This window comes from Apaloderma vittatum, unplaced genomic scaffold, assembly GCF_000703405.1.
Source record: "Apaloderma vittatum isolate BGI_N311 unplaced genomic scaffold, ASM70340v1 scaffold7936, whole genome shotgun sequence".
Classification (NCBI taxonomy): domain Eukaryota; kingdom Metazoa; phylum Chordata; class Aves; order Trogoniformes; family Trogonidae; genus Apaloderma; species Apaloderma vittatum.
In genome coordinates this window covers 47,604-54,991 of record NW_009721235.1, presented here as the reverse complement: position 1 = coordinate 54,991, position 7,388 = coordinate 47,604, and positions in this window count along the sequence as shown.

The window sequence follows — 7,388 nt, the reverse complement described above, 5'->3', positions numbered from 1 at the left end:
ACAGAGTCAGAAGCACAGCCTTTGCAAACTCAGTCTCTCCTAAACTCATCTAGAAACTCTTATTTACACCAGCTCCATATCAACTCTGCCCATAACCTTAGCGATGTTTAAGATTGTTTGCTTAGGGTAGGAGTGGAAAACACATGGAATTGTAAGAGACTGTGTTAAAAATGTTTGTCTCGACCTTGCTGGAATTGCCTGTGGAGAAAAGACTGTGTTGAAATTGCCCGCGAAGAAACTTCAAGGCTGCTGTTTGCAAGCTTGGACCACTGATAAGTTCCAAACAACAACTTTAGAGCCCAGCCCAGATAAGCCACAGGACTTGACTTGACTACTGATACAACTTAAGGGCCCAGCCCAGATAAGCCACGGGGCTCGAAGTCCTGAACAACAACTTCTGGACCTGATACAGCGGCTGTCTTGCAAGCCCACCGGTTTGCAAGTCCACCAGGTGTAACTGCTGATAGGGTGGCTGCCCTGCGAGGCGAAAATGGGCTCTCCGGACACGTCTGCATGCGCCACTGATGGAGGTGATGCTGGCAGGGGTGAAGATCGCTCCTGATGACCCTCATACGCACGCGCTAACCAGGCGGAGAATGGGCAAAGCGGCTCTTGGAACACTATATAATGCCACCGTGAACAGCTATTCTTCAGAGATCTTCCCCACCGAATCGAAACAGGCGGACCTGCGAGACGTCGCTGGATCTGTGGTGGTAGCTATACTTCTTGCTATCTTGAACTTTTACTGCTTTGCTTTTCCTTTTCCTTATCTCTCTTTCCTATCGCTCTCCAGTGGTTGTTGGTCAATAAAGGGTTTTGCTTTTGTGACATCTGACACCGTTTGTGTCTTAATTTCACCTTTGCAATCAAAACGAATCACCTTGACTCTAACCCCGATCAGGTATAAGCGGGTCAAGACAGGAATGAAGTGAGAAGTGCAGAACTATGAGACTATGATGAGACCCTGGGTACACCTTGCTGACATCAGACTGCTCTTTTGAGCTTTACCACGTGGCAGGCACAGGGACTTCACAGGACACTCAGATGGGTGGTCCTTTGCATCATACCGGCTTCTAGTTCTCTGTGGGAATTCTGCAAAACAGTTAGATACATGAAGATCAGATGTGTTGGGGAACATACAAGGCCCAGAACTAGTCTGGCACCCATCAAAGCTGGTGCATATAACCAAAGATCTTCTTGTAGCGAGATGGTTGGCTGTACAGACCCTGCCAAACTCTAACACGACACACAGGAGTAACAGAGATCAACTGCTGTAAATTAATTTTCATTTCCCTCAATCAATAGAACAGTTTTCCTTTTGTTGACATCTTCCATTGCCCAGATGAAATAAACAGAGTCATACTAACTCTTTTTGCTTTTGGATTGTCTCAATTATATTGCAGGTTTAACCTCGTCCTGTCTGTGTCCTGATCTGAGAGCACGAGGACAAAAGTTCCCTGAGGCTGCCTGATACAAGTGGAGTGGGGGGCAGCTGTGCCTTTGGGGAAGAGAGGATTGGTCATGTGACCCAAATGGACCAATCACAGTATTCCTTCCCATGTGATCAGTATATAAGGATCCCTATGAGGAGGATGCTAAGAAGAGCCTTTAGGCCTTGAATGTCTGTTGTGTTAGGAGAGTTGTTGTTGCCTGTTCCTCATCTCTTCCGGTGCTGCTGGTGTTCCTGCCTCCTTTTTTCATGCTGTAGAGGAGTAGTGCTCATTGGGACAGGTTGCCTTCCTTTGTCTCGGCAGGTTGGAGCAGCACAGCTCCTTTTATGTTTCTTTGGACTCTCATGAGGACTCTGGGCCTGGGGGTTACTGCCTGCTGCTGAGTCCGGCCTGGGACCTTTCCTTTTCTGCTTTGCGCCAGAAGGCGTGGGTCCTCTATTAACATATTTTCTTGTAGTTTTGAGCATAATTGCATATTTGTGTGTATGTATAGATGTATGTATATAGTTTGCTATTTTCATTGTTTTGGGGTTTTTTTTCTTTTTTTAAAAAATAAACTGGTTTAAATTGTCTTTTTTTCCCAACCTCAGAGTCTCTCTCCCTGGTTCCCCTGTTATCCTCCCCTGAGAGGGCTGGGGGAGGGACACCGAGGAGATGTCAAAGTTTAGTGGTTGGCCCATCCTGAAACTTTGTCAGTCTGTTTTCAACAGAAGAACCTCCTTTGACTGAGAATTAACTAGGTTCTGTAAAGAAATCTCAATGTCACTGAAAAACATTGGAAATCTTCCTCTCCTGAACCATGCAAGTCTCTTTAAAATTCTTTTATCTGTTGTCTAACAAATTAAGATTAAATTATCAGTCATTTTGGTCATCACTGTGTAAAATGTTTCAATATGATAAAATTTAAATAAAATGTAAATGCACAGCAGCACAATCTCAACATACTTTTGAAAATGTTTTTTGACACAACTTTTCAGTTTAACTCATTCTTGTATTTAACTTTCTGCTGCAGTGTCATGAAATCAAATGATAATAGTAAGAGGCTCCTTTCCAAGAATCAAAAATGAGGCTGTTTTAAAATTCCCAATTTCATATTTTAATTACCATACCAGCATTTATTAAACAAACTAGATACATGATTTAAGAAATGGAAGGTTTTTTCCATTTCCTCTTTTTTTTCACCTCTAAAATATTTTTGAAAAATTAAGAGGTGAGACTTCTAAATTACTTTTTTTTCACAGACTGTATCTTTTTTAAGATATCACTTTTTTTGACATTCTAATCCATGTAAACAAATCAATCAAGTTACTTCTGGTAAGAAAATAATAAATATCACCGCTAGGGGATGCTGATAGTAAACCAACGAACTTTTTTTACCAGTGTCTTCATCTTCATTTTCTCTATAAAAACTTCCGTTTCAAATTAGAACTTTATCCCAAAAGGCAGAGGTATTTGGTCAGTGAAATCTTGAAGAAAAAATATTAAATATTCTGTACATTTACATTTAGGAGAACAAAGATGTTATGTATGTAATAGCCCACAGGTTTCTTAAGTGCTGGTATAGTGTAATGCATTTAGCATTTTCTCATAAATTCAGATTTACATTTATGTAGTTATCTGAAAAAAAGTTATCTATTAGTTCTAGGAACTTGGTGAGTGGGATGTACAGAAGAGGAAGAAAAATGCAAGGAGAAAAATTTGAGCTTTATTTCTCCTGGCAATTTCAGTTTTGGAAGCTCTTTAGTACTAAAATTAGGTCAAAACCTAAATAATCGATGTAACTGCAGAAGATAAAGCTAAGATATTGTTTAACTGTTAACATGAAAGTCACCCACAAGAATCAGGATGTAAAAAGAATATAAAAAATCAAAATAATTTCTGCTTAAACACTAGTGTGGTTTTATAGTTTGTACATTCGTGCTGAGTTTAAGAAAGGACAAATATTTCAAAATGCTCTTCCTTGGTCAAAGAGACTGACAGGTTTATTCCAGTTTTCCCATTAAGACATTTTTCTCGGTGTTAAAAAAATATATATATATCCCATTTATCTTAAAGTATTAAAGCCATTTATCTTTGCTGTTACAATGCTGTTTCTACTTGGATTTTATAGTCTTTGGAGCCATGTCCTGAGAAGTGCTGAGTCGATACTGGAACTAGCAAGTCCTCACAATTTGGCCTAGTTATATGTTTTCATGGCCTCTTAAAAAGAGGAGAGAAAATAACTTTGAAGTTCTAACTGTAAATTAATGCTTTCACCTAGGAAACATGAAAACTGTCCATTGAAACTGAATGAGCGTTGTATGGTACAGTGAAGGAAGAGTTCACAGCTGACCTGCAGATTACCTCTCCTGCCTTGTCCTGGTAAGGGAAGGCAGCAACAGTGTGGTGAGACACAGCTGAAAATAAGATTATTAAGATAAAATTACTTCAAAATTATGCAAGACACAGCAGCTAGTCAAAGTTCAAATTATATAAAAGCCATTCCAGAGACATGTAAAGACAGCACTATAGTGGTTTAGGAATTAGAAGTTTACACCACACTAGGCATGTCATCTACCCTGTTTCACTTGGTACATCACCTGCTGGAATGCAATTAATACTTTCTTGGGGACAGGAGAGGGAAGCAGCTAGGATTTATTAATAACTGGCATGAGGATTATATGAATATATGTGATCTGAATTATCTGGGTGTATGGAAACAGACTGGTTTGACGGCTCTGGCCATTTTTATTGTGGTTTGATAGCAGTAGGTGGAAAACAATAAGAAGTGTTTTTAAAATATTAAAGTAATTTCTCTTCTGTACTGCAATACAGTTTGGATGTAACATTTATAGACTATACTTCAGATCCTGAGGGGTACAGTCACACGCCTGCAAGTATCTCGTATCCAGCTGCTTTACTCTATGTAGAAAGAGTCCAGTTCTATCAGTCTTGTGAGGCTGAAGTCCCTGCTGAGAGTTCCTCCACAATCACTTTTAAGGATGAAAAGAATGCAAGCTAGACTGGGCTAGTGTTTTTCTCTTGTGTGTTTGTAACTTCCTATGCAAAGCAAACTACAGGCTCTAGAGCTCTATCTAAAATACCGCAGATTTCTAAAGCTACAGTCCATAGTGATGTTTCTATCATACCCTTATATATCTGTCATATTCATGTATATTTGTATCAGACTGGTTCTCTTGACTAAAATCAATTGAACTGATTGAATTAACAGCCCAGAGAGATCAGCAGTGGTTGAGAAGTTGCCATTCACAACCTAGTCATCACCTGAGCCTGCTCAAAACAAAGCCAAAAATTTTGATGTAGACTAACAGGATGGGAAATAGTAATGAATCTGATATTCTTATATGCAGAAGGAAACAGAATATACATACACACATGCTCATACTTATTTATATGTGTGCATCAAAACTAAACATATAGCCTGTAATTTAGATATTGTATTGATGGTCAATACTCCATGAATATCTCATAATACTGATAACAGAATAGCATAATGATGGCTTACATACCTTTTCACAGCTGATCTCTGTGGAAACAAAGGTCTTTCCTTCTCCTCTTCCAACCTGCCTTTTCCATTCTGCCCCCATTAGGAAGGCATAAGAAGAGCTAGCATTTTGAATGTTGAATGAGTGTGTTCAATAAAGACATGGAAAATCAGAATTGGTTTTGTGTTATTATTTTAGGCACATTATATTTGTCAATACTCTTGACTTAGATGATGGTTAGATCCCATTTTATGAGAAATTAATGGAGAACACAATGAAATTCCAAAAGGTTCACATACTTTTCCTTGCAACTGTATGTACTGAGCGTCAACAGAATACTGTAGTTGTATACATTCACACACAAGGAAATTCAGAAATTCAAATCAACCTTTTTTCTCATTCTGATACATTTTCATGTATAAAATTTATGGTCAGCACACTTGTATACCACTCTGGAATTCCTTTTCATGAAAATAAGGAGTCAAGATGTAGTCCCAGTCTCAGAAAGACTTTTAGATCTTTCTGATTAGGACCAAGTTTTGTAGTTAATGATCAGGGAGCACAATCCTCGACTGTCTGACAGAACAAGAAAAATTAAGATACAATGTGAGAAGGTTTCACTTAAAGTTATTAATGTGAGCTTAATTAAACAATAAGGGGTAAAAAAAGAATTAAAGATGCGAAGATCGCATGTGTGAAACCTAAAGAACCTATCAAAAATGAAGGAAAAATGAAACAGTGGGAAAATTTGTACCGGTAACAGCTGCCTGACTATGCAAACACATGGAATTTCATGACAAAATCACTACACCTTACCTGGAAGTTAGCCTCTTTCACTTGAACTACAGTCCATACATGAGGGTCTTGTAAGAAGAGCTCTTTGATTTTTTTAATCAAAGAACTCTTACCTTGATGGTCTGACAGCTTCAAGAGACTACACCAAATTACAGCTATTCCAGTGCAACTGTTGTGCATCTCCAACTTGCTGAATTTATTCTGAATTGAGGTATCTTATTAAGCCATCACATCTGGAGATTTAAGTGAATAAAAACCACTTGCAGTATGTGAATAGTTTTATTCCTTGTGGCTCCACTTTGCCAGAGGCAGCGAGGAACAGTTATATAAAGAGTGTTCTCAAGTGTGAAATAATGTCCTCAGCCACAAGTTCAGGCTGGAACGAAGCAGTAGTCTCACAGAGTTTTAGCACCATGGCTAACCTGGTGAAAACAGAGTAGCTGCTCATCCACATAGAAATCTTTGAAACTGAAAATTAAGAAAAAATGTAACTGAGAATTAAATTGGCATAAACTGCTTTATGATTAAGTGGTTTTGAAGTTAATGGAGAATTCTTCCCAGAAGCCAAGGACTGAAAATATCATAGCCAATCTTTACATGGTCCTTATTCTTGCTAGCCCTCTACAGAGAGTGACAAGAGAATATAGAAGTATTTCCAATAATAAATTTAACTTCCTTTTGTTAATACAGTTTCTGTAAGCAGTTAATATCCTTGAACATATTCATTTAATTAAATGCATTTATTACTTCAATTTACTCAACAGAAGCTGGCAAGAATGATTTCGTTTAATCTCTAGGCTGCACACCCACACACATTTCGCTGCAAGAATTTCAGATTTAATGTCAGAAACCTGAGATCTTTTTAATTGCAGAAGGTCATGAATATTGTTTCTCCTCTTTAACTGGCTTCCATCATCAAAGAAGGGTTGAGAGAAGCAGCTGGGACTGGGAATCTCTCAGGAAAAGAAAAGTAGTACTAGGGAATTGTAGTAAATTTACATCTCAGTGATTTGGGGGGTAATAAAGAGCATCCTACGAAACTGAATCCACTTTAAGTTTGTATAAATACATAGCTGCACCCAGAATTTCTATTTTTGAAATATATATTTTCATAGCACAGTCATGAAAGCACTTGACTTCTACTGTTTAAAGGCTCCAGCACAGAGACTATTCTGTTATTCTGATCATTTCTTGCACAGATACTCTGAAGTCTATCATTCACTGAAACATGAATTTTGTTTGTGTTCCTGAACATCGTCTTTAGTTACTTAAAAGGTGAATCGATCAATGCTGTTTCATTTTGTGGTTTGCATATACATTTTGAGATTATTTTAACACTGTTTATTAGAACTTTCTACAATGTGAGTGGTTATGTTCATTAATTAATTAGCTTGACTCTGCCCATACCTTGGCATTTTAGCAGTCTGTTTTGCAAAGCCGTGGTGTTACATTTATTGCCTGGTATTTCTAGAAGTTGTAGAAAACTCACATGAACCCTCAGGTAATTTTTAAATATACTTGCTAAAATCCTTCATTTACCTGCAGTTGACTGATTTGCAGCAGACATTAAGACAGGGCAGGTAGCTGCAAACGCCTAGTAAATCTCTTTACATCTCTCAGGATGAGATCCTTTTTCAACGAACCTTAAGAAGGATCA